Source organism: Lissotriton helveticus, chromosome 5_1, assembly GCF_964261635.1.
Source record: "Lissotriton helveticus chromosome 5_1, aLisHel1.1, whole genome shotgun sequence".
Taxonomy (NCBI): Eukaryota; Metazoa; Chordata; class Amphibia; order Caudata; family Salamandridae; genus Lissotriton; species Lissotriton helveticus.
The window spans coordinates 1,649,564,732-1,649,589,332 of NC_136065.1; the positions used below are offsets into that span (position 1 = coordinate 1,649,564,732).

Sequence of the window (24,601 nt, forward strand, 5' to 3'; positions counted from 1 at the left end):
CACCACATACATTTGCAAGTTCTGACACAGTCTAGGAGAAACTTATGATTATTTGTAATTAGCACATAGTAAGAATTTCCTAAAAAATGAAACATAGTCACCTAAGGCAGACGAGGTGGCCGAGTGGTTAAGGTGATGGACTGCTAATCCATTGTGCTCTACCCGCGTTGGTTCGAATCCCACCTTCGTCGGAACGCCATCAGACACTCTTTTGAAGGTGGGCATGTCTCGTAGTACAATTACACTCTCTTTCAAGACACAGCCATAATCCACTAGAAGGGCCCAACTGACTATTCCATTTTGGCAATTATGTCAAATTAAGGGAAGTGTTTTGTGCTTAATTGAAATTAGATCTTTCATGAAGTGTCCAGAGGATTGCCTTTACCTCACTCCTGGCCTTCTAACCAGTTTGGATAGATAGACTGATAAGAAAGCAGCTCTTACTCCTAAAGTTTCAGCCATCTCAAGTGTATGACTGTTGACATATGTCTGCCCCACAGAGACAGATCACTTCTAATAAGTGAGTTCTCTATCTGTCACTGATTGCGGCAAAACTAACTAGAGCTATCAGTATGGTCATAAATGTGAATACTCTTATGTTCTCAAATCAAAATGGAGTTTTTCCTACTTCCAAGAAAAGTGTCTTAAGCATGCTCTTCAATTTGTGCACGCATGTAGACATTCAAATGCAACTGCATTTCCATACAGAGTCTCAAAATCATAGATATCTTCATACCGCAGTAAGAATACATGAAGCGATTTACATACTGCAGGCAGGATGGCATTGTAGCTCAGTGGCAGAGCACTGGTCTTGTAAACCAGGGGTCATGAGTTCAAGCCTCATCAGGGCATTTTTATATGTGAGTTTCTGTATGTTGTTTCCAAGTCATTCTTTCTAGGAGTCACACCTTGTCTTAAGTTTGCTTATTGACAAGCTTCCCTTTCCTGCTTTCATCGTATCAAGAAGACTTCATGAAAACCATTGAACCATAAACTATTGCCTCACCCCTTCCGATCGCCTGACGAACGCCTGACAAACGCCATTCTCACCCCGCCGGGCAAAGCCAAATAAGCCATGCATATTTGAAGTTCCTTTGAAAGTCAGAGCGAGGACTATGACCTCTGTTCCGACTGAGTCTGCATCCACAGAAAGGATGAAATAAGGATCTAGAAATTTCACCAAGGAGATGTGAACTTCATCCCCCTTAAAATACTTTTCCTCCCAGATGCCCCGGCTCTTAGTCAAATGAGGTTAATCTTCAAAACCCCACCCCCACTAACCATAAATATCCGACTCTCCTGCTGTCCATTCAAATGATACAAGGTATCTTGTACATAGAGAGAATGTGAGAAAAAGCAGAATCGCTTCATAGATTTGGTGACCTTGTAAGGGTCGGCTGGATAAAGAAGTGAACCTGATTTCGGGAAAAGGAGTATCGTGATGGGGATGAGGAAAAGAGAACATGGACCACATTCACAAGTTAGAGAAATAAATGTAATAGGTTGAATGGTTTTAAAAAGTTAACTTTGAGCATGAATTGTGTTTTTTAAACTGCAAAGAATTAAAAAATCAATGTGGGATTGGAGGCACAATCTGAGCAGAAAGCACCATAAGCTGCTATGGTGCAACTCTTATGTTGACTAGAAACATTAATATGATGACGCTCTTCTTTTGATATGTCTTTCAGTTAAATTGTATTGTAAGTAGCTGATACAGCACTGTTTGCAGCTCCTCAGTATATGGTTATCCCGTGACAACAATGTTTTCATCATATTTATTATTCTACAAATGCATTTTTAAATGCACTGATGTGGTGTTTGCATGCTATGCAAGACGGCACATCATGGAATGTTTATAAGGAGCATCGAATAGGATTGTGATACTTGCACCTGGAAGAGTCGGACACGCAGATCATGAAAAGAAGTAAAGACTCTCTAGCAAGGGCCGTCTTTACCCTGAGTTTAATCTTTACTTTTAGTGAAATGGTTTATGAAAAACCAGTAAGCTGCTCCAGGTGAGGCTCGAACTCACAACCTCGGCATGCCTCAATGCAAGTACTGCTGTATTAGTACCGCGCGCTAACCGATTGCGCCACTGGAGCTCACCGTTCTCATATCTCCCCAGTTGAGCCATCTAGAGCTGACCAAGTAGATACTGGCACTGCTCCCTTATTCACTGTGCAAGATCGACTCACATGCTAGCATGTTATCATGACTATTAAAAACTACAGTCCTAATGGATCAGATTTGATAATTCTGCTATATCATGTGCTCTGTCTATTGAACACCACATACATTTGCCAGTTCTGACACAGTCTAGGAGAAACTTATGATTATTTGTAATTAGCACATAGTAAGAATTTCCTAAAAAATGAAACATAGACACCTAAGGCAGACGAGGTGGCAGAGTGGTTAAGGCGACGGACTGCTAATCCATTGTTCTCTGCACGCGTGGGTTTGAATCCCACCTTCGTCGGAATGCCATCAGACACTCTTTTGAAGGTGGGCATGTCTCGTAGTACAATTACACTCTCTTTCAAGACACAGCCATAATCCACTAGAAGGGCCCAACTGACTATTCCATTTTGGCAATTATGTCAAATTAAGGGAAGTGTTTTGTGCTTAATTGAAATTAGATCTTTCATGAAGTGTCCAGAGGATTGCCTTTCCCTCACTCCTGGCCTTCTAACCAGTTTGGATAGATAGACTGATAAGAAAGCAGCTCTTACTCCTAAAGTTTCAGCCATCTCAAGTGTATGACTGTTGACATATGTCTGCCCCACAGAGACAGATCACTTCTAATAAGTGAGTTCTCTATCTGTCACTGATTGCGGACATACTAACTAGAGCTATCAGTATGGTCATAAATGTGAATACTCTTATGTTCTCAAATCAAAATGGAGTTTTTCCTACTTCCAAGAAAAGTGTCTTAAGCATGCTCTTCAATTTGTGCACGCATGTAGACATTCAAATGCAACTGCATTTCCATACAGAGTCTCAAAATCATAGATATCTTCATACCGCAGTAAGAATACATGAAGCGATTTACATACTGCAGGCAGGCTGTCCTTGTAGCTCAGTGGCAGAGCACTGGTCTTGTAAACCAGGGGTCATGAGTTCAAGCCTCATCAGGGCCTTTTTATATGTGAGTTTCTGTATGTTGTTACCAAGTCATTCTTTCAAGGAGTCACACCTTGTCTTAAGTTTGCTTATTGACAAGCTTCCCTTTCCTGCTTTCATCGTATCAAGAAGACTTCATGAAAACCATTGAACCATAAACTATTGCCTCACCCAACGCCTGACAAACGCCATTCTCACCCCGCGGGGCAAGCCCTGCCGGGCAAAGCCAAATAAGCCATGCATATTTGAAGTTCCTTTGAAAGTCAGAGCGAGGACTATGACCTCTGTTCCGACTGAGTCTGCATCCACAGAAAGGATGAAATAAGGATCTAGAAATTTCACCAAGGAGATGTGAACTTCATCCCCCTTAAAATACTTTTCCTCCCAGATGCCCTGGCTCTTAGTCAAATGAGGTTAATCTTCAAAACCCCACCCCCACTAACCATAAATATCCGACTCTCCTGCTGTCCATTCAAATGATACAAGGTATCTTGTACATAGAGAGAATGTGAGAAAAAGCAGAATCGCTTCATAGATTTGGTGACCTTGGAACGGTCGGCTGGATAAAGAAGTGAACCTGATTTCGGGAAAAGGAGTATCGTGATGGGGATGAGGAAAAGAGAACATGGACCACATTCACAAGTTAGAGAAATAAATGTAATAGGTTGAATGGTTTTAAAAAGTTAACTTTGAGCATGAATTGTGTTTTTTAAACTGCAAAGAATTAAAAAATCAATGTGGGATTGGAGGCACAATCTGAGCAGAAAGCACCATAAGCTGCTACGGTGCAACTCTTATGTTGACTAGAAACATTAATATGATGACGCTCTTCTTTTGATATGTCTTTCAGTTAAATTGTATTGTAAGTAGATGATACAGCACTGTTTGCAGCTCCTCAGTATATGGTTATCCTGTGACAACAATGTTTTCATCATATTTATTATTCTACAAATGTATTTTTAAATGCACTGATGTGGTGTTTGCATGCTATGCAAGACGGCACATCATGGAATGTCTATAAGGAGCATCGAATAGGATTGTGATATTTGCACCTGGAAGAGTCGGACACACAGATCCTGAAAAGAAGTAAAGACTCTCTAGCAAGGGCCTTCTTTACCCTGAGTTTAATCTTTACTTTTAGTGAAATGGTTTATGAAAAACCAGGAAGCTGCTCCAGGTGAGGCTCGAACTCACAACCTCTGCATGCCTCAATGCAAGTACTGCTGTATAAGTACCGCGCGCTAACCGATTGCGCCACTGAAGCTCACTGTTCTCATATCTCCCCAGTTGAGCCATCTAGAGCTGACCAAGTAGATACTGGCACTGCTCCCTTACTCACTGTGCAAGATCGACTCACATGCTAGCATGTTATCATGACTATTAAAAACTACAGTCCTAATGGAACAGATTTGATAATTCTGCGATGTCATGTGCTCTGTCTATTGAACACCACATACATTTGCCAGTTCTGACACAGTCTAGAAGAAACTTATGATTATTTGTAATTAGCACATAGTAAGAATTTCCTAAAAAATGAAACATAGTCACCTAAGGCAGACGAGGTGGCCGAGTGGTTAAGGCGATGGACTGCTAATCCATTGTGCTCTGCACGCGTGGGTTCGAATCCCACCTTCGTCAGAACGCCATCAGACACTCTTTTGAAGGTGGGCATGTCTCGTAGTACAATTACACTCTCTTTCAAGACACAGCCATAATCCACTAGAAGGGCCCAACTGACTATTCCATTATGTCAAATTAAGGGAAGTGTTTTGTGCTTAATTGAAATTAGATCTTTCATGAAGTGTCCAGAGGATTGCCTTTCCCTCACTCCTGGCCTTCTAACCAGTTTGGATAGATAGACTGATAAGAAAGCAGCTCTTACTCCTAAAGTTTCAGCCATCTCAAGTGTATGACTGTTGACATATGTCTGCCCCACAGAGACAGATCACTTCTAATAAGTGAGTTCTCTATCTGTCACTGATTGCGGACATACTAACTAGAGCTATCAGTATGGTCATAAATGTGAATACTCTTATGTTCTCAAATCAAAATGGAGTTTTTCCTACTTCCAAGAAAAGTGTCTTAACACCTTAGGAGCTCGTAAACAAACCTCCCCAGTGCTGCGCTGTCCATTATCCAGTGCTGAACTGGACGTCCAGCGGTCGCACGCAGCACTGGGGAGGTAGTGCCCGTGACGACCGTTGGCCGACGGCAGCACCTAAAGGGTTAAGCATGCTCTTCAATTTGTGAACGCATGTAGACATTCAAATGCAACTGCATTTCCATACAGAGTCTCAAAATCATAGACATCTTCATACCGCAGTAAGAATACATGAAGCGATTTACATACTGCAGGCAGGCTGGCCTTGTAGCTCAGTTGCATAGCACTGGTCTTGTAAACCAGGGGTCATGAGTTCAAGCCTCATCAGGACCTTTATTATATGTGAGTTTCTGTATGTTGTTTCCAAGTCATTCTTTCTAGGAGTCACACCTTGTCTTAAGTTTGCTTATTGACAAGCTTCCCTTTCCTGCTTTCATCGTATCAAGAAGACTTCATGAAAACCATTGAACCATAAACTATTGCCTCACCCAACGCCTGACAAACGCCATTCTCACCCCGCCGGGCAAAGCCAAATAAGCCATGCATATTTGAAGTTCCTTTGAAAGTCAGAGCGAGGACTATGACCTCTGTTCCGACTGAGTCTGCATCCACAGAAAGGATGAAATAAGGAACTAGAAATTTCACCAAGGAGATGTGAACTTCATCCCCCTTAAAATACTTTTCCTCCCAGATGGCCCGGCTCTTAGTCAAATTAGGTTAATCTTCAAAACCCCACCCCCACTAACCATAAATATCCGACTCTCCTGCTGTCCATTCAAATGATACAAGGTATCTTGTACATAGAGAGAATGTGAGAAAAAGCAGAATCGCTTCATAGATTTGGTGACCTTGGAAGGGTCAGCTGGATAAAGAAGTGAACCTGATTTCGGGAAAAGGAGTATCGTGATGGGGATGAGGAAAAGAGAACATGGACCACATTCACAAGTTAGAGAAATAAATGTAATAGGTTGAATGGTTTTAAAAAGTTAACTTTGAGCATGAATTGTGTTTTTTAAACTGCAAAGAATTAAAAAATCAATGTGGGATTGGAGGCACAATCTGAGAAGAAAGCACCATAAGCTGCTATGGTGCAACTCTTATGTTGACTAGAAACATTAATATGATGACGCTCTTCTTTTGATATGTCTTTCAGTTAAATTTTATTGTAAGTAGCTGATACAGCACTGTTTGCAGCTCCTCAGTATATGGTTATCCCGTGACAACAATGTTTTCATCATATTTATTATTCTACAAATGCATTTTTAAATGCACTGATGTGGTGTTTGCATGCTATGCAAGACGGCACATCATGGAATGTTTATAAGGAGCATCGAATAGGATTGTGATACTTGCACCTGGAAGATTCGGACACGCAGATCCTGAAAAGAAGTAAGGGCCGTCTTTCCCCTGAGTTTAATCTTTACTTTTAGTGAAATGGTTTATGAAAAACCAGTAAGTTGCTCCAGGTGATGCTCGAACTCACAACCTCGGCATGCCTCAATGCAAGTACTGCTGTATAAGTACCGCACGCTAACCGATTGCGCCACTGGAGCTCACTGTTCTCATATCTCCCCAGTTGAGCCATCTAGAGCTGACCAAGTAGATACTGGCACTGCTCCCTTAATCACTGTGCAAGATCGACTCACATGCTAGCATGTTATCATGACTACTAAAAACTACAGTCCTAATGGAACAGATTTGATAATTCTGCTATATCATGTGCTCTGTCTATTGAACACCACATACATTTGCCAGTTCTGACACAGTCTAGGAGAAACTTATGATTATTTGTAATTAGCACATAGTAAGAATTTCCTAAAAAATGAAACATAGTCACCTAAGGCAGACGAGGTGGCCGAGTGGTTAAGGCGATGGACTGCTAATCCATTGTGCTCTGCACGCGTGGGTTCGAATCCCACCTTTGTCGGAACGCCATCAGACAATCTTTTGAAGGTGGGCATGTCTCGTAATACAATTACACTCTCTTTCAAGACACAGACATAATCCACTAGAAGGGCCCAACTGACTATTCCATTTTGGCAATTATGTCAAATTAAGGGAAGTGTTTTGTGCTTAATTGAAATTAGATCTTTCATGAAGTGTCCATGGTTAGAAGGCCTTTCCCTCACTCCTGGCCTTCTAACCAGTTTGGATAGATAGACTGATAAGAAAGCAGCTCTTACTCCTAAAGTTTCAGCCATCTCAAGTGTATGACTGTTGACATATGTCTGCCCCACAAAGACAGATCACTTCTAATAAGTGAGTTCTCTATCTGTCACTGATTGCGGACATACTAACTAGAGCTATCAGTATGGTCATAAATGTGAATACTCTTATGTTCTCAAATCAAAATGGAATTTTTCCTACTTCCAAGAAAAGTGTCTTAAGCATGCTCTTCAATTTGTGCACGCATGTAGACATTCAAATGCAACTGTGTTAGAACCGGGGTCTCTAGTTGGCCAGGGTATGTACCCTAGTCCAAGTAGGGACCACCGCTTCCGACCTGGTAGCTTGGCGCAGAGCAGCAAAGGCGTAACTTCAGAGGCAATGTGTAAAGTATTTGTGCAACACACAACGGCAATGACACAGTAAAAACACTCACAAAAGCAACACCACACCAGTTTTTTATAAGAATAAGAATTTCTTTATCTAAAAATTATGCGAGAACCAAAAGCAGGTAAATCCAGCTCCAGGCAAGATCAAAAATAAAAAGGATTCCAATTTCCAAGCAAGATCAATAATCAATAAAAATGAATCCAGTTCCCAGGCCTGATCAATAATAAAAAGGATTCCAGTTCCCAAGCAAGATCAATAATCAATAAGAATGAATCCAGTTCCCAGGCCTGATCAAATCACCAAAAGCTCATGTGTCCCAAGGGCTCCTGATGGTAATGTCTTTCTCACAGTGTCCTTGAATGGCAAAAGTTCACTTGAGGTAGGTTCTTATGGTTAAAATTCACTGTGGGAAGGTTCGTAGGCTAAAGTTCCCTTGTAGGGTAATAAGTGTGCCTCTCATAGAAATGATGTTACCAGCCAAGCACAAAGCTCACACTCCAGGTACCCGGCCAACCCGCACCCCGCCCCCTCACAGCAGCCTGGTTGCACTGAGGCGTTACCTGGGGTGGTGGTTGCGGGCGCGGGTGCGAGGCTCCTCTCCCCCTGGGGCCTTGGGCTCAGCAGGCGCTGCACGGGTGGGGGTCACGGCCACACAGCGCTCCTTTATCACAGCGTTTAACAGTGCCTCCAAGTCCTGGGCAACGACGGAGCCTCCTGCCACACAGCGCTTCGCTTCTCAGCGCTACACAGTGCGCTCCGGTCCCAGCGGCGGTGACCTCAGGGCCAGTTTCAGTCGGCTTGCGCCAGAAGCAGAGGCAATCACAGAGCCCTCGGGAGGATCACAGGGCAAGCAGCGCTGAGGGCAGGCACAGCGTTGCAGGGCAAATCTTGAGAGTGTTGTTGCTGTTCCAAAGGGCAGTCTTTAAAACGCTGTGGTCCAAGGACAGGTAGTTTCCTTTAGCTTAAAAAGGGTGCAGTCCCAAAAAGGCATTCTTTAAAAGGTGGTTCAAAGAAAAGTAGTTCCTTTAGGATGTTGTGGAGACACTCTGGGGGTGATGTTGCAGTCTCCCATGCAGGGCAGGTTCAGCAGACAGTAGGGCAGCTCAGCAGGTTGTGGGGCAGCAGTTCCTTGGAGCAGTCAGCCTCCTTCCCAGTGGCAATCCTCTTGCGCAGCAGTCCTCACTCCAGCAGGGATTCTTCCAGGTCCAGCAGTGTAACAAGAATGTGAGGCCAGGACCCTCCCTTATATATCTTTTTAGTCTAGGGGCTCAGTGGCGGTTCTTTTATATGGGCGGAGGGGCTACGCCCTCGTCCTTTTTCTGCCCCCTAGTTGTGCTTTTTACTTTACAGTCAATTAAGAGTAAAATGCCTGCAAGTAACCTGCTTCAGCGCTGTGAGCTCCTCAGCCGGCAAATCTTGGATTGGTGGCGCATGCTCAGTGCATGATTTGTGCCTGCCATAAACCTGGCAGGCACAAATCATGCACTCTGAGCATGCGCCACCAATCCAAGATTTGCCGGCTGAGGGGCTCTCAGCCCTGAGACTTGTGACATCAGCACCTCGGCAAAGACATTGAAGTCCTTGCTGAAGGACCTCCCCCGCGGATAGAGTTAGCCCTGGGCGCTGTCTGCTTCAGCTCTGCAGAGGCCAGGGCTACACGTCAATCATAGTTCATGAAGCCTCCCTGTAATGTTAACCCCTCCCTTCCCTCCCCTGTGACCAATGAAACAAGAATGGGTTAATATGGAAAGAAAGAAGCTGCGTCATGATTCCTTGCACCTCCGGTGAGTGAAAACTAAAATGTACATATTTATAAAGTGTTCGAAATGAGCGAGCTTTAAAAGTTATTAGTAGTGCTGAACTGTGTTCGTGCCCTCGTGTCAGGTATTTAAGAGGCCGTAAACTGTAGCTAGCATTTAGTTGCCAAATTGAAAGCACGTGTGAAATCCTTTTTGAAAGGGCATGTTGTAACGTGTTAGTAATTAATAAGTTGTCATCCGAGGCCAACATTGGGTGCTGACGGCTGTGGTTCAGGGCAGAGTCAACAGATCTCATGACCATAGAGAGCTGGGAAAGGCAGGAGGCGGACCGGAGACTTTGTTGGGGTGGGTGAATTCTGTAGGCTGGGTGTGCATGCTCGAAACCTCTATTATTATCTTTGCATTACTAGTTGGATTTGTAAGGGGCTTGGGTGAAGTCACTGTGCATATGGGCTCTTGGGATTTTTGTAAGGCACGGCAGGGTCTTTAAGTGGCTACAGCAGGGTGTATGACACCGGGGGTCACACTGCTCGGTGATTTGTAGTGGTTAGAAGATCATTGTCCTACCTGTGTCGTGCTTCATGCTGCTGTCAGTTGAGAGAGAAGCAAGCCAGCCATGCAGTAGACTAAATGAGGGCTGGCTGTGTAAATAGTGCTGATGAGTGTAACGGTTTGAGAGTGTGTTTTGGTGTGTAAGTCCACCTATCTCAGTGTGTATGGCTGCTGATGTGTTGTTTAACTGTGAAAAGGGCCTAAGTGAAGCGTTATTAAACACTTTCATATTGCAATTATGAAGGTACATTCCTTCTGCTTCAAAGTAGGTCATGTAACTGGTGCTCACATAGAGCACTCCAATATTTTTGATTCAAGTTCGAAAATAGTTGTATATCTTACTCTTGTGCATAAAGTACGGTGTGAGTTAATCATTGATGTGCTGTCAATTACAGGCAATAGTTTAAAGACAAATTCATATATCTTAATTGTGGGACATTCATCAAGTGTAAATTGAATCAACCAACGCCATATGTGAGCTCCCCAGAGCTTGCATGAAAAAAGACCAGTATGTCTAGACTGCGTCAGACAGCTGTCTGATGTTCCAGATCAATACCATATGCCAGCATCGCCCAGTATTAACTCAAAACCACTACATCCAGAGGCACAAGAGACCCTTGTATTACACCTACCAGTGCACACCTTTGTATTACACCTGCCAGTGCACACCCTTTCATTACACTCACCAGTGCATACATTTGCATTCACCCACCCAGTGCACGTCCTTGCATTGCACCCACCTGTGCACCCCCTTGTATTACACCCACTGGTGTATGCCTTGTATTACACCCACCAGTGCACGCCCTTATATTACACCCACAAGTGCACGCCCTTGTATCACACCCACCAGTGCATACCATTGTATTACACTCTCCATTGGACACCCTGGTGTTACAACCACCAGTGCACACCCTTGTATTACAACTAACAATGCAAGCCCAAACAACCAAAACATATGCAATGCCAAATAAACTGGAGGACAGCAGGGGCATGAAAAACACATTAAGAAATATTTATGGTAATACTTAGCATCTGTTGCGCACTTAAGGTTTAAAGCATACTGTCACAAGGATAGGGACCGTCTGCGCAGACTCTGACTTCTTCCCGCGCATGATTTTGCAGTTGGAGAAGTAGCAGCCATTTTGCAGATGGACTTTCACTGCAGTAGAGGAGCGGTCGAGCGGAGACTAGCCGAGGTCAAGGTGGTCGGAGCCTCTGTCCTGACTACTGAAAGCGGACCGGTCGTGCCCTGCAGCAGCAGCAGCCTAGTCCATCCATTTTGGTTGCAGGTTGCTGTCCGGACCGGAGTAGAAGAGACTTGTGAACTCGGGCAGGTAGGGCCCCACAGGCGGGCAGTTTTTAACTTATTATAGGCCTGCATAAGGTACTCACACGTCACACGGACAATGTGCACACCAGAGCCTCCTCGGTCTGCCATACTCAAGGCAACACTGCCCTGGCTGCCAAACAGATCACTAGAGCTGCCACAATGAAAGCTGCTGGCTGCAGAGTATTTGGAATTAAAGGACCTAGACAGCATGCTCTGCATAAAGAAGGACAGATTTAACAAAAAGAGGTTAGTCAAGCATGAAAACAACGACAGGACATGTTATGCAGCGAGGCACAGGCGCAAAATATATCAAGTGCATGCTTGACGACATGCACACAAAAACACAGTGCAAATACATACAATATTGCAGTGAAATATACGGTGCAACTTGGCAGCATGCACTCCGAAATTGTACATATGTACATTCCATGCAAGAAACTGGTCACCAACAGGTACAACTGTATTCTATTTATGGTAGAATGATGATGTGCGAACGGAACATTGTGAATCGTGATTGTGGCATAATTTTGGCTGTAACAGTCAGTGGCTTGTGAGCAAGAGAATATTGTGCAGTGGCTCTAGGCTGTTGTGTGTGCCTGTGAGCACAGAACTCACCCACATACAAGATTTTTGGTGCGATTGCGTGCTGGTACTACAGCATGGAACTACCTGGTGTGTAAGACTATGTGATGTAATGTCTCTTACACTGTTGTGTACGTGCAGGAGCATGGAACACACTGGTGTGCCAGAGTATGTAGTACAATATCTTTAGGATGTGTGTAGTGAAGCCGAACTCACAAATGTGGTTCTACAAGTACATTGTTGAGCATGTGTTGAAGTCCAATTTCATGCTGATCACTGATCTTTCTTTTTTTTTTTTTTTTTTCTTTTTTTGGTTAAAAACTTTTATTGAGCAACAAAATCAAAGTTACAGAGATGGGCCTACAACCGCACGGGCTGGCCGCTAAAAGCAAAGCACAATGTAATAAAAACAATGAAAGCCTTTCCGGCGGGCGGGCACAAACCGGATACAGGATGTCGCCCACACTATAGAACAGGAGAAGACAATTTTCCGTTTTATACACACAAAAACAAACAAACATCTAAAAGGCGAATGCATAATAAACGGAGTCAGCCCAGGAGGGGGAGGGGAACCCCACTAATCAGGAATACAAAGTCACAATCAGCAGGATAAGGCAAGGCAGGTGGGGACAGCGGGGAGGTCAATCAAATCAAGGGACAGTATACGAAAGTTCAGGAACGTCGGCCTAGGGAGACAGGATAACATCAGGGGTTTCAACCAAGGGAGGAGCGCAAATATCACCGCGATAGGCGTTCCACTGACTCCAGATCTTCGTCCATGCCCTAGGCCTGCCCCTGGCTGTGTAAACAGTCTTCTCGCGGAACATAGACCAGTTCATGTTGTCTTCCCACACAGAGACACTGGGGGGCCTGTGTGAGCCCCAAAGTTGCGCTATGTCTCGCTTCGCAATCATATATCCCAGGGTCGCCCATCTGGTCTGGGCCACCGAGTAGTCGGTGGCTTCCCACACATTCAACAGGCATCTCCGGGCCTCTGGCGCCAGAGCAATTCCAGTCACATCAGTCATCACCGCAAGCACCTCCGTCCAGTAGGCAGCCACCCTCGGACACTCCCAAATAATATGAAGAAACGTAGCACTCATCCCACACCCACGCTTGCACAGGCCATCCGGGGAAAAACCCATCACAACCAAACAAGGACCAGTGACGTACACCCGGTGGAGGATCTTAAGCTGAACTAGACGGAGGCGGGCAGGAATGGCGACCTCTTTTGGAGAAGACAGCGCCGACTGCCAATCTTCGTCATCCAATTCCAGCCCGTCGCCGACCCAAGCCTCCCTGAGTCGAACAAGCAAGTCGGCGCGATTGTGAATCAGCTTCTTATAAATCAAGGAGATAGTGCTATTGGGGAGATGGCCGTCCAGGATATGATCCTCGAGGGGGGAGGATTCGGGAAGAGCGGCACCAGAAGTCAGAACAGAAGCGAGGGCATGACGGACCTGCAAATATCTAAAAAATTCCCTATCACTCAGTTCATATTCATTCCGAAGGGTCTCGAAGGACTTCACCGCTCCATTCACACATACATCACCCACTCTACAAATACCAATCGTATCCCAGCGGTCAAACCCCTTCGTCGTCCAGAGACATCCCAGACGCTCAGATGCATAGAGCGGAGTAGCAAGCGTCACTCGGTCGTCCCACCCCAGGCTTACATTCGCAGCGCGCCATACACTAACCGCGATCCTGGTAGGGCCCGTAAGATGGCGCCCAGCCGACCTAGAATAAAGCGCTCTATTAAAGTCCCCACCCGGCAGCTGGAGTCTATCCATTTCAAAGGCCGGGTCCCGACCCGGGGAATACATTGAATGGTTAATGGCAGACAGTTGGGTAGCCCAGTAATATCTCCTGATATCAGAAAGTGCTATGCCCCCGTCATACCAAGGGATGGTGAGCTTCGCAAGGGCGAGACGTGGACGCCCGTTCCAAATCAGTCGCCTTTGCAGACTTTCAACCTCTCGGAAATAGGTAGCAGGGATAAGATCATAAGAATTTTGGAGTGCATAAAGGAATCGCGGTAGGGACATCATTTTGAAAAGGGTGGCCCTGCCCAGCGGCGACAACGGTAATCTACGCCAACGGGCCACGTCCAGCCTCAGTCTAAGAAGTGGGGGAAGGAGATTACGTTCAAACCGGAGCGACGAATCCAGCGTAATAAAAATCCCCAGATATTTGAACCCGGACTGAACAATCTGGATAGGAACTCTGTTCGGCAATGGGGGCAGAGCACCCGAAAGAACATAGACACAGGATTTAGCCCAGTTAATAACCAAACCAGAATTTTTGCCAAACGAGGTGAGAACATCAAATAAAACATTTAAAGATTTACGCGGGGAAGTAAGGTAAAGAAGAATGTCGTCCGCGTAAAGCGAAACACGGTCCTCAAGATCCGGGGACCAACGTATACCCTTGATAGAAGGCTCCCAGCGAAGCCACGCAGCCAGCGGTTCCAATGCGAGAGCAAACAGCAGTGGAGACAAGGGGCAGCCCTGTCTGGTACCCCTACCAAGGGAAAAGGGAACCGAAACTCGGCCGTTAACCACAACCTGCGCCAGGGGGTCGGTGTACAGCAGCTTCACCCATCCAATAAACCCCGGGCCAAAACCAAACTTCTCAAGAGCCGCCCAAAGGTAGGGCCACTCTATCGTATCAAAGGCCATCGAGGCGTCCAACGAAGCCAAAATGGCCGGCTCCGTCAGAAGCCCCGCCCTCGCGATGGCTCCGTGGAGGCGACGCAGATTCAGAGCCGTGTTACGGTGCGGGATAAAACCAGATTGATCCGGATGAACCAAGTCACTAATGACCGTTAGGAGGCGAGTAGCCAAGACCTTGGCAAGAACCTTGGGCTCAACATTTAACAGGGAGATGGGTCTATACGACGAACAAAGATCCCGGGGCTTACCGTCCTTAGGAATTACAACAATCGTAGCTAGGCATTGGTCATAAGGAAGAGCACCCCGTTCACGGGACTCCGAAAACATTGTTCGAAGATAGGGCGCAATCTTATCAGGACACAGTTTGTATAATTCGATTGGCAAACCGTTCGGGCCCAAAGCCTTGCCCGAACGGAGAGAGCGAATCGCAGTCGCTATTTCGTCCGTAGAGAGCGGGGCCTCCATAGGGACCCGCTCCAAGTCAGAGAGGCAGGGCAAAGCTATGTCGCGCAACAAGAGGCGAGAGTCGTCTGTATCCCGTTTCGACACTGGGGAGTAAACCGCACGAAAATAATCAGCAAAGCAATCAACTATTTCAACTGGGTCAGTCACATTCACACCATTCAAAGTCCGAATCACAGGCACGACTCGGTTCGCCCTCTCCTTCTTATCCAACCAGGCAAGCAATTTACCCGCTTTGTCCCCAACATCATACAGACGACCCTGTTGCTCTCGAAACATCATTTTAGCCGCATCTGTGACCAGAGACTTATAGGCAAATTGTTTCAGACCCAGGGCATGGAGCTTGTCATGAGTAACACTCGATTCCAAGTCAGCTTCCAGCTCAAGTATTTCCATTTCAAGACCCACCACCTCCCGATTCCCCGCCTTTTTGGTTTCAGCAATGAGAGACAGGGCCTGTCCACGAATCACTGTCTTAAAAGCCTCCCAAAGGGACACCGCAGAGGAGACAGACCCCACGTTATCTAGGAAGTAGTTGTCCAGGGACTTAATCAATAGACCACGGGTCACAGGGGAGGTCAGGTACCAAGGGTTGATAGGGGCCACCCGGCCCGCCGCCTCCACCCCCACATCAAAACAAAGCCAGAGCGGAGAATGGTCCGAGATGCCCCGGGGAAGGTGTCTAACCTCCCGGACAGCCGACGTCTGTGCAGCTGGCATGAGGAAGTAATCCAGTCTAGACAAACTCCCATGGGCTCCAGAATGAAAGGTGTATTGAAGCTGAGTGGGGTGCATAAGTCTCCAACAGTCCACCAAACCAAAAGTATCCAAAAAGCCACCCAGCCACAATTGGGCCGAAGGAGTATCCCTAGGGGGGTGACGATCATTCAGGCCGGAGAGAACAGCGTTAAAATCAACAGCCATGAAAAGAGCACCATCAGGGAGTCCCAACAGCACTCGGCCCAAATCGGAGAAAGTAGAGGACTGTAGGCCGGGGGGCACATAGACGGTAAACAGAGAAAGGGTTCGGCCCTCATATCGCCCCACGAGGACGGCGTAACGCCCCCGATCATCGAGGATTACATCATCTATAGCAAGGGGAAGGGAAGTCCGGATAAGGATGCCCACCCCCCTAGAACCCGTAGTAAATCCTGAATGCGCAACAAGACGATAGCCCCACCTATTCATTGCATGACAAGTATTACCCACTAGATGAGTCTCCTGCAGAAAGACAACATCGGGAGACAAACGTAGCAGGCAGCGCAACACCACCCCCCGCTTTATACGATCCCCTAGACCATTGACATTCCATGAAACAAACTTCAACCCGCTACCCCCCATCCCACAAAGTGATGCAGGAACCATCCCCAAATTAGCATGACACTGAAAATTCCATTATCAAGATAGAATCGACTTGAAAAAACAAAACACGAACCTCAAACACCCCACCAATCCACCCCCCAACATCCAAGAAAACACCCCCCACCCTGCACCCCTGCAATAAGCAAAAAAGCCACCCCAACATGCAGTGTGCCTGTCGCCCAAAAACCCCCGTTCTACAAAAAGACCCCGGAGGAGGAAAAGGCCCCAGTCCCACCCGCCACCCCGATAGAGATAAAGAAAAAGAGAAGACACAGAAAATAAAGGCACTCAAGTATAGAACCCAGGAAGAAACACATTACATGGAGACAGGGGCGCAGACAGTAAGTTCAACTCTCTACACCACCCTCGGCACCACCCGGGTGCTCGGTGGGCTCAGTCAAATTAGGCCGGTCCGGCAAAGAGTCCAACCAGTCATTCACCGAATCAGGCCGATCAAAGAAAAGGGTCCGTTCACGGTACTCAACTCGCAGCCTGGTAGGAAAAAGCATGGCATAGCGCAGTCCTAAGTCCCGGAACGCGATGGGCACGCTCCACCGCAAAGAATTTGCTCAATCCAGATGGAGAAAGGTAGTTTTGTATCAAGTCCTCAACCAGGAGATCAACAGAATGTGGGTCAGGATTTTCCGGAACACCAACCACACGCACGTTGCAGCGCCGTGCTCTGTTCTCAAAATCCTCCAAGCGCTGAGTCATGAAGTCATTTGCCTTTCTAAGGTTGCCAATCTCCGTCTGTATTTCAGAGACGTCGGCCGTGAGGCTAGATGACTTGAGGTCCAACGATTTCACCTTCTCATTAGTTTTAGATAGGTCGGCCCTGATCAAGTTCACGTCAATAGCCACAGTATCGATCTTGTGGGCCAGAGCCTCATACTGTTGGCCGATGGTCTCTCTTATGCCAGAGATGGTGCCCATAATGTCTTGCAGGGACGGCTCCGCCGAAGCCTCCAAAGGGTGCCCCACAGCACTCGGGCCAGGCAAGGCAGCTCCCGGGGACCCCTTCGATTGAGTGTACCGGTCCATGATATTAGACTGGACCTGGCCCCCGCGAAGGGGCGTCTTGGTCTTTCGCCTCTCATGGTCCCCTCTGCCAGTCATAGTGGAGAATCCGTCCCCGAGGGACCCACGTGACCTGGTGAAAATGGCCGCAGGAAGACAAGGTGCCGGAGCCAAAAGTCAGCCACGAGGGCACACCGAGGTGTGAAGCGGCCTGAAAGGACACAAAGCAGACAGAAGGTGCAACTGCGACCTCGTGCCGCTGATCTCAACACCGGCCAGACACCTCCGCTGGAGAACGTAGTCCGAGTCAAATCGAAACCGAAAGTTAAGAGGGGGACCCACAAGTCGAATCCCCCTGCCGCTGTTGTTCAACTAAGACACGGCAACAGAGCCTCACCAAGTCCCGGGCGCACCACCAGGGCGGGCCCCGAAAGTTCGAGTCGACGTAGCTTCGGTGCCCCTGGTCCAATTCGAAATCCAAAAACAGTATCAAGATCAGCCCAGGTTCCTCTACAAGAATCCTTGTAATTATTCAGGATATGTTCAGGATATCATGCCGGGAATGGCGGGGGTCCGGAGAGCGCTGTGCTCACGAGGCCATCACAGATGCCCGCCAAGCTCCTCCCCCCACTGATCTTTCTTGGTATGGCGACTACCCATCTTCGGTGGGATAAATGTTGGTGTACAACATTGCTACTGTGCTGATTGTAGTGAGCTAGTCTAGCTCCCTTTATCCCTCCGCTCCGCCATGGAATAACACTAACACTAACATAACACACGCAGTAGTTTAGTTTGCAACAGAGGGCAGAAAGGCACAACAAAACAAGAGTGGAACAGAGGGCAGAAGGGCACAAACAACGAGGGGAAAATGAAGTGGAACAGAGGGCACAAAGGCACAAAACACGAGTGGAACAGAGGGCAGAAGGGCACAAAAAACAAGTGAAACAGAGGGCAGAAGGGCCTATACTGATTTGCAGAGGGGGCTTGCTGTGTGTATTGGAACAGTAAGCAATAGACAAGAATTCGTCCCTGGGTAGTTACATTTAGCTGAGATTAATTCAATAATTGCACCCTACACTTCAGATATTTTTAATGCGGAACTGTAATAGGCTGACATAGGGGTTCTGACTAAACTGGGCCTAGTACAGTGGTTATGCTTATGGGGTCACAGTTTGAGTAGGCAAGGAAAGCTCTTTTATTATACTGAAAAAGAAAGTTCACTTGCATACAAGCTTATGTACTATTAAAATGCAAATCCACACATGTTCCCTATGGCATGCTACTATATTTTATGAATCAATTGCTATTTCGTTTATGTCCCTGTTTTAAGACCACTTATTGCACACTTACATGATTTTAAGAGAGTTCCCATTTTGTGATCCTGTGCTTGTGCTGTAAATACAAACCTTTTTTCCTCCTCTATCCTTCTGCTATCATTCCAAATCCAAATAACTGACTAACCTATCCACTACTTAAAATGTACCTGCATGTTTCACTATACTAATTCAACACTAATCTTCTATGGGTCCCAATGTTTTATGTTTAGAATGTCATGAGCAAACTATGAATCATTTTATTTAAATGTTGATGGAGGCATCTACTCGCACTCTTATGCATTCCTCCATTCACCTATGCAATTACATCCACACATCCTACCCTTACCCATGCCCCCAACTATGCACTCACTTAATCTTTGGCCCAACCACCCTTGAACGCAAACTTATCGTGCTCAGTTATCCACATGGATCTGCGTAAAGTTGTATATCCACCCATACCTATTCATCCCTGAAGCACCTTCAACAAAGCACATATCCATCCACTCTTAGCTGCGCATTGATCCATCCTCTAACACCCGGCTGTTCACCCATATGTTCGCATGTGCATCAAGCTACTTATGTGATTAACACCGATCCACCGTAATATGCACATAAAGTCACCCAACAGTCTCTTTAACTATGTATTCCTCTTAACAGCCATCAGCGCATCCATTGACAACCACCTGTGTTTGCATGTTGCCTTTTGAGTGTTGTCTCACTGCATATCTCTCTACATTTTGTCTTTATATGCTTCTGGGTATGCTTATAGTGCAACATGAATGTGTTTGCTGTTTATGTATCTAAACAATAAAGACATTACACACAAGCATTGGCATAGCCGATAAGTCTCACCTTTGGGACTTTATAAGTGTTTAGTTATCCAGCACAATATCCCTGGTGAAACAACATCAACTGTTGCATGGCTAAACACTTCTATGGTCCCAAAGGCGAGACCTCTTGGCTATGCCATTGCTTGTTCTTAATTATTATTTAGTAGAAATGTAGGGAAACGTGAGGAATACAATACATACTTGATTTTATACACTGTTAAAAGGAAAGCATTTTTAATGAGGCGCCTGAAAAACCACCACCTCGGCTGCTGCTGAATAATTCTCTGACACGTTTTAAAAGCTTTCTAATAACTTGTTTTGGATCTGGTTCGTGAGGTACTGGGCAAGTATAAGCGTTAATGCATCTGATAGCCCAGGCCTCTCTTGGGCCTTGTTGGCGCAGTCTGGGTTGTAATTAATGTGGCCGAGTATATTGCTGTAGGTTTAACTTTATCCTAGATGCTGTGATTGTCAATTACAGTAATATCCCTTCTTCCAACTAAACTGCGCTCAGAAAGGCCCACTAATCTCCAAAATACAAGTGGCAGGGCATGTGCTGGGTATATTAAAAGATTAGATAGATGAGTTTGACGTTATAAGGACCGCGTCCCTGGCAAACTTCCACCTTCACAACAACTGTTGTGAAGGTGAAAGTTTGCCAGGGACGCGGTCCTTATACGCCGACGATGAGCGGCTGATGTCATTGATGTACACGGACCTCGGCTATGGCACGTTTGGTGCATTTAAGGCAGTTATAACGGATGTGGACCATGTCTCATGTATACAGTGGCCGAGTTTCCGATTTAAACGTACCCTGGCCATCACGCTAAAAGTGTTTATTAAGGTTTTCACCAAGGATGAGCACCTACTGGATTATCAGTAAGGATTGATAACCTGCAATTACTCACTTCTACAACACAAGGTATAACAAAACACCTTCCTACGCGCGGACAATGTAGCCCTCATTATTGATGAAACCACTCTTTGAATTGCCAATCTTTGCAATTTTAGGTCCTTGCAAGACGACCTGTGACCATCACTACGTTCACTATAACTCCATGAGAATTCTATACTCCGGATATGCCCACCCCTCCCCTCGTGTCCTGAAGAACACCCGCTGTGTAAGGGACATTTTCCCTACAACTTGGGCCGAAACGTAGACCAGAATACCGGAACACATGACTAGAGTGTGATTTTGAACACCAGTTTCAATGTGATGTTGTTGTGAAGAAGATAACTGAACTCTGGATGCAATCTGCTTGTGCTCTTTCAAGAAGCCATTGTCTATTGTTTAATGGAAATATACAATTGACTTGTCCCTTTTTTCCTATTGCACTTATCCCGATCACTGCACACCCCTTCCCCTCGTTTTGTACAGTGGGCACTGAATGTTATTTATATGTATAGCAATTTACAAAAAAGAAAAAAGCAATGAAATGCTAAGAGACACTATGTGAATAAATACTAGTGTTTGCTGCAAATCGTTTTTGACATTGATTGTTTCTCTTTTTAATAATTATTTTGAATAATTCCACTATAGTTCAGGGACCACTTTTTCTAAATTGCATAATTACCCAGGTCCCTTTGACTTTTTGGGTTGACCCCTTCTCTATAACGTGATTGTCAATTACAGTAGCATCCCTTCTTCCAACTAAACTGCACTCAGAAAGGCCCACTAATCTCCAAAATACAAGTGTCAGGGCATGTGCTGGGTGTATTAAAAGATTAGATAGATGAGTTTGAGGTTATTTAAGGTGTTGTGCTTGTGCCTCATTGCAGTTCCTGTTGAAAGAGTTGGACAGTCTCTGTCTAAATGTACATAAGTTGGATTTCTGGAAGCATGCTGAGTTTACGGGCAAAAAATGGAAAATACACAGGAACAAAATAGAAGACTGTTTGACCAGTGACTGAGAGGTATGGAGGAAGGCAAAAGTAAATAAGTGCACGTTTATTGCCAGGTACCATGACACTGGTTCTGTCTGCTCGCCTAAAAGTTGGGCCTCTGCACTGTTGACCCCTAAAAGGTGGGCACTGGCGCAATTTTAAATATTTGGTCCTTGGTGTTGATTACTCATACCGTTTTGCTACAAAGATATTCCCTCTGTAAAGATAGATTGTAGGTAGAATGAACACTAACCAATATTATATTCAATTCTATGTGGAAAAAGTAGGCATTTTACTCTGATGGGCTAGCTTGAATGCCACTTTATCTCACGTAGGCACTGGGTCAGTAGACAGATCCAACCTATTTATGCAACATTGTTAAAATTAATTGTGGTTTATTGCAATTTAGAATGGTTTATTCATGAGGCCTTGGAACTGATGATAGTTTTAGGGGAGGCAGTGGCCTGTTTCTGTTAAGCACAATGGCTTCCGAAAGTCTTCAAAATCCACCATTTGCCTGCTAATTTTTCAAAATTTTCTCGGGGGGAGAACCCCCCCGAACCCTCCTTGGGTGGTTCGGGCTCGCTCGCTGCGCTCGCTCGCACGGTGTGCTACAACAATAATTTGCAGCCCCACCACTTTCAAATGTCACCAGCCACCACTGTAGGGGCTAGAAAGTGGTGGAAGTCTCTGGAAGGGTCTGGGGGCAGGGGCTTCTGGAAGAGTCCAGGGAGTTCTGGTATGTTCCCTGCCTTCCCTGACCTAGCTGTCACAGTGACGAGAGACAGGCTGTTAAGGCTACAGTGGGCAGCCCATCACAGCTCATCCCAGGGAAGAAGGTGTGAATCACCACTCCCACCTCCCAACCCAGGCAGGCTATCAGTATGCAGAGGGGAGGGGGGAGTCTGCAGAGCCTAATCTAAGTGTAGGCAGGAAAAGGTCCCCTTTATAAAAATGGGATCTCTAGCGTAGTAATGTCCAAACCCTATATATCATTGGAAAGGGTTCCCCGCCCCGAGTCCAACAAGACCAAACATGACAGACTTATTAGGTCCCTGTCAGAAGTTATCCCATAAGGAGAGGTTCCCAATATTATCCTATGGAGGATTAGCCTTACTGCAGTAGCAGGGGCTTGTGGCAGATATGCCAGCCTCACAATGTTTTAGGGGAGAGCACCTGCACCTCAGCACTGTTTAGCAGTGGTGAGGTGCCCAGAGTCCTAAGTCCAACAAAATGTAAGGTAAAAATGGGAGGCAAAAAGGGCAAAAATGTAGGGGAGACCACCCTAAGGCTGACAGGTCTAACACGTGTCCCCCCCAGCTGAAAGTGGGGAGAACTACCCAACCTCTAGGGAGTTCTCATCACTAAGGCGGAAAAACCGAGAGAGACCGTCAGCATTGGCGTGGTCTACTCAGGGTCTGTGTTCCACCCTGAAGTCCATCCCCTGTAGAGAAATGGACCACCTCAACAATTTGGGATTCTCGCCCCTCATTTGCATGAGCCACCTGAGGGGCCGATGGTCAGTCTGAATCAGGAAGTGGGAGCCAAACAAGTATGGCCTCAACTTCTTCACAGCCCAGACCACCGCAAAGGCTTCCCTCTCTATCGCGCTCCACCGCTGTTCTCGGGGGAGCAGCCTCCTGGAGATGAAGGCTACTGGTTGGTCCCGTCCCTCCTCATTGAGTTGCGAAAGTACTGCCCCTATGCCATGCTCTGAGGCGTCCGTTTGGACAATGAACTCTTTGGAGAAGTCAGGGGCCCTGAGCACAGGGGCTGTGCACATGGCCTGCTTTAGAGAGTCAAAGGCTTTTTGGCAAGCTTCTGTCCAAATGACTTTTCTAGGGTATTTCTTAGAGGTTAGCTCAGTCAAGGGGGCCATAATGGTGCCATAGCCCTTGACAAATCTGCGGTAGTAACCTGTGAGGCCCAGGAATGCCCTGGCCTCAGTCTGTGTTTTGGGAGGCTCCCAGGCCAGTATGGTTTCTATCTTGGCCTGTAGGGGCTGCACCTTGCCCCCGCCTACCAAGTGTCCCAGGTAGACTACTGACCCCTGCCCTATCTGGCATTTGCTAGCTTTGATAGTCAGGCCTGCCTGCTGCAGAGCCTGAAGCACTTCCTGGAGGTGACCCAAATGGTCCTCCCAGCTGCTACTGAAGACAGCTATGTCGTCCAGGTAGGCAGCAGAGAAGGCCTCTAAACCGGAAAGGACCCGGTTCACCAGCCGCTGGAAGGTGGCAGGAGCGTTTTTCAGTCCAAAGGGCATCACTCTAAACTGGTAGTGGCGCTCTGGGGTGGAAAAGGCGGACCTCTCTTTAGCTCCATCTGTTAGGGCAATCTGCCAGTACCCCGACGTGAGGTCAAAGGTACTCAAGTATCGGGCAGCCCCTAGTCGGTCAATGAGCTCATCCGCCCTAGGGATAGGATGAGCATCAGTCTTGGTCACAGAGTTCAGTCCCCTGTAATCCACACAGAACCTAAGTTCTGGTGTGGTGCCCGGTGGGGCAGCTTTTGGTACCAGAACCACCGGACTGGACCAAGGGCTTTTGGAGGACTCTATCACCCCCAACTCCAGCATCTTAGTGACTTCACTCTGGATGCTGGCTTTCACCTTGTCTGACAACCTGTAAGACTTGGACTTGACAGGGGGGCTGTCTCCTGTGTCCACATCATGGGTACACAGGTGGGTAATCCCAGGGATAAGGGAAAACACTGAGGCGAACTGCCCCAGGACCTGGCGACAGTCCCTCTGTTGCTCAGGAGTCAAGGATGGGGAGAGAACCACTCCCTCCACTGACCCATCCTTCTCTTTAGCAGCAAAGAGGTCCGGGAGAGGTTCACTTTCCTCTTCCTCAGCCCCATCAGTCACCATCAGTAAGGTAAGCTCAGACCTCTCATGGTGGGGTTTGAGGCGGTTGGCATGTAGCACCCTGTGGGGCTGCCTGGGGGTCTTAAGGTCCACTAGGTAAGTGGCCTTGCCCTTCTTCTCCAATATCTCATAAGGGCCTGTCCAGCGATCCTGGAGGGCACTAAGCTCTCCAGGCTCCATGACCCACA

General features: G+C 46.6%; 8 non-coding genes across 8 annotated transcripts; 6 read left to right on the forward strand and 2 right to left on the reverse strand.

Annotated features, from left to right (window-relative positions):
* The first annotated feature begins 109 nt into the window (after positions 1-109).
* Positions 110-191, forward strand: TRNAS-GCU (transfer RNA serine (anticodon GCU)). The gene has a single exon. It is a non-coding gene; the product is annotated as a tRNA-Ser (tRNA).
* Positions 192-779: 588 nt separating this feature from the next.
* TRNAT-UGU (transfer RNA threonine (anticodon UGU)) lies at positions 780-852 on the forward strand. The gene has a single exon. It is a non-coding gene; the product is annotated as a tRNA-Thr (tRNA).
* A 1,542-nt stretch (positions 853-2,394) lies between these two features.
* Positions 2,395-2,476, forward strand: TRNAS-GCU (transfer RNA serine (anticodon GCU)). Its single transcript has one exon. It is a non-coding gene; the product is annotated as a tRNA-Ser (tRNA).
* A 589-nt stretch (positions 2,477-3,065) lies between these two features.
* TRNAT-UGU (transfer RNA threonine (anticodon UGU)) lies at positions 3,066-3,137 on the forward strand. The gene has a single exon. It is a non-coding gene; the product is annotated as a tRNA-Thr (tRNA).
* A 1,152-nt stretch (positions 3,138-4,289) lies between these two features.
* TRNAI-UAU (transfer RNA isoleucine (anticodon UAU)) lies at positions 4,290-4,384 on the reverse strand. The gene is made up of 2 exons: positions 4,347-4,384; positions 4,290-4,325 (listed from the first exon to the last, which is right to left on the reverse strand). It is a non-coding gene; the product is annotated as a tRNA-Ile (tRNA).
* Positions 4,385-4,676: 292 nt separating this feature from the next.
* On the forward strand, positions 4,677-4,758 carry TRNAS-GCU (transfer RNA serine (anticodon GCU)). The gene has a single exon. It is a non-coding gene; the product is annotated as a tRNA-Ser (tRNA).
* Positions 4,759-6,679: 1,921 nt separating this feature from the next.
* On the reverse strand, positions 6,680-6,774 carry TRNAI-UAU (transfer RNA isoleucine (anticodon UAU)). Its single transcript has 2 exons — positions 6,737-6,774; positions 6,680-6,715 (listed from the first exon to the last, which is right to left on the reverse strand). It is a non-coding gene; the product is annotated as a tRNA-Ile (tRNA).
* Positions 6,775-7,066: 292 nt separating this feature from the next.
* Positions 7,067-7,148, forward strand: TRNAS-GCU (transfer RNA serine (anticodon GCU)). The gene has a single exon. It is a non-coding gene; the product is annotated as a tRNA-Ser (tRNA).
* Positions 7,149-24,601: the final 17,453 nt, after the last annotated feature.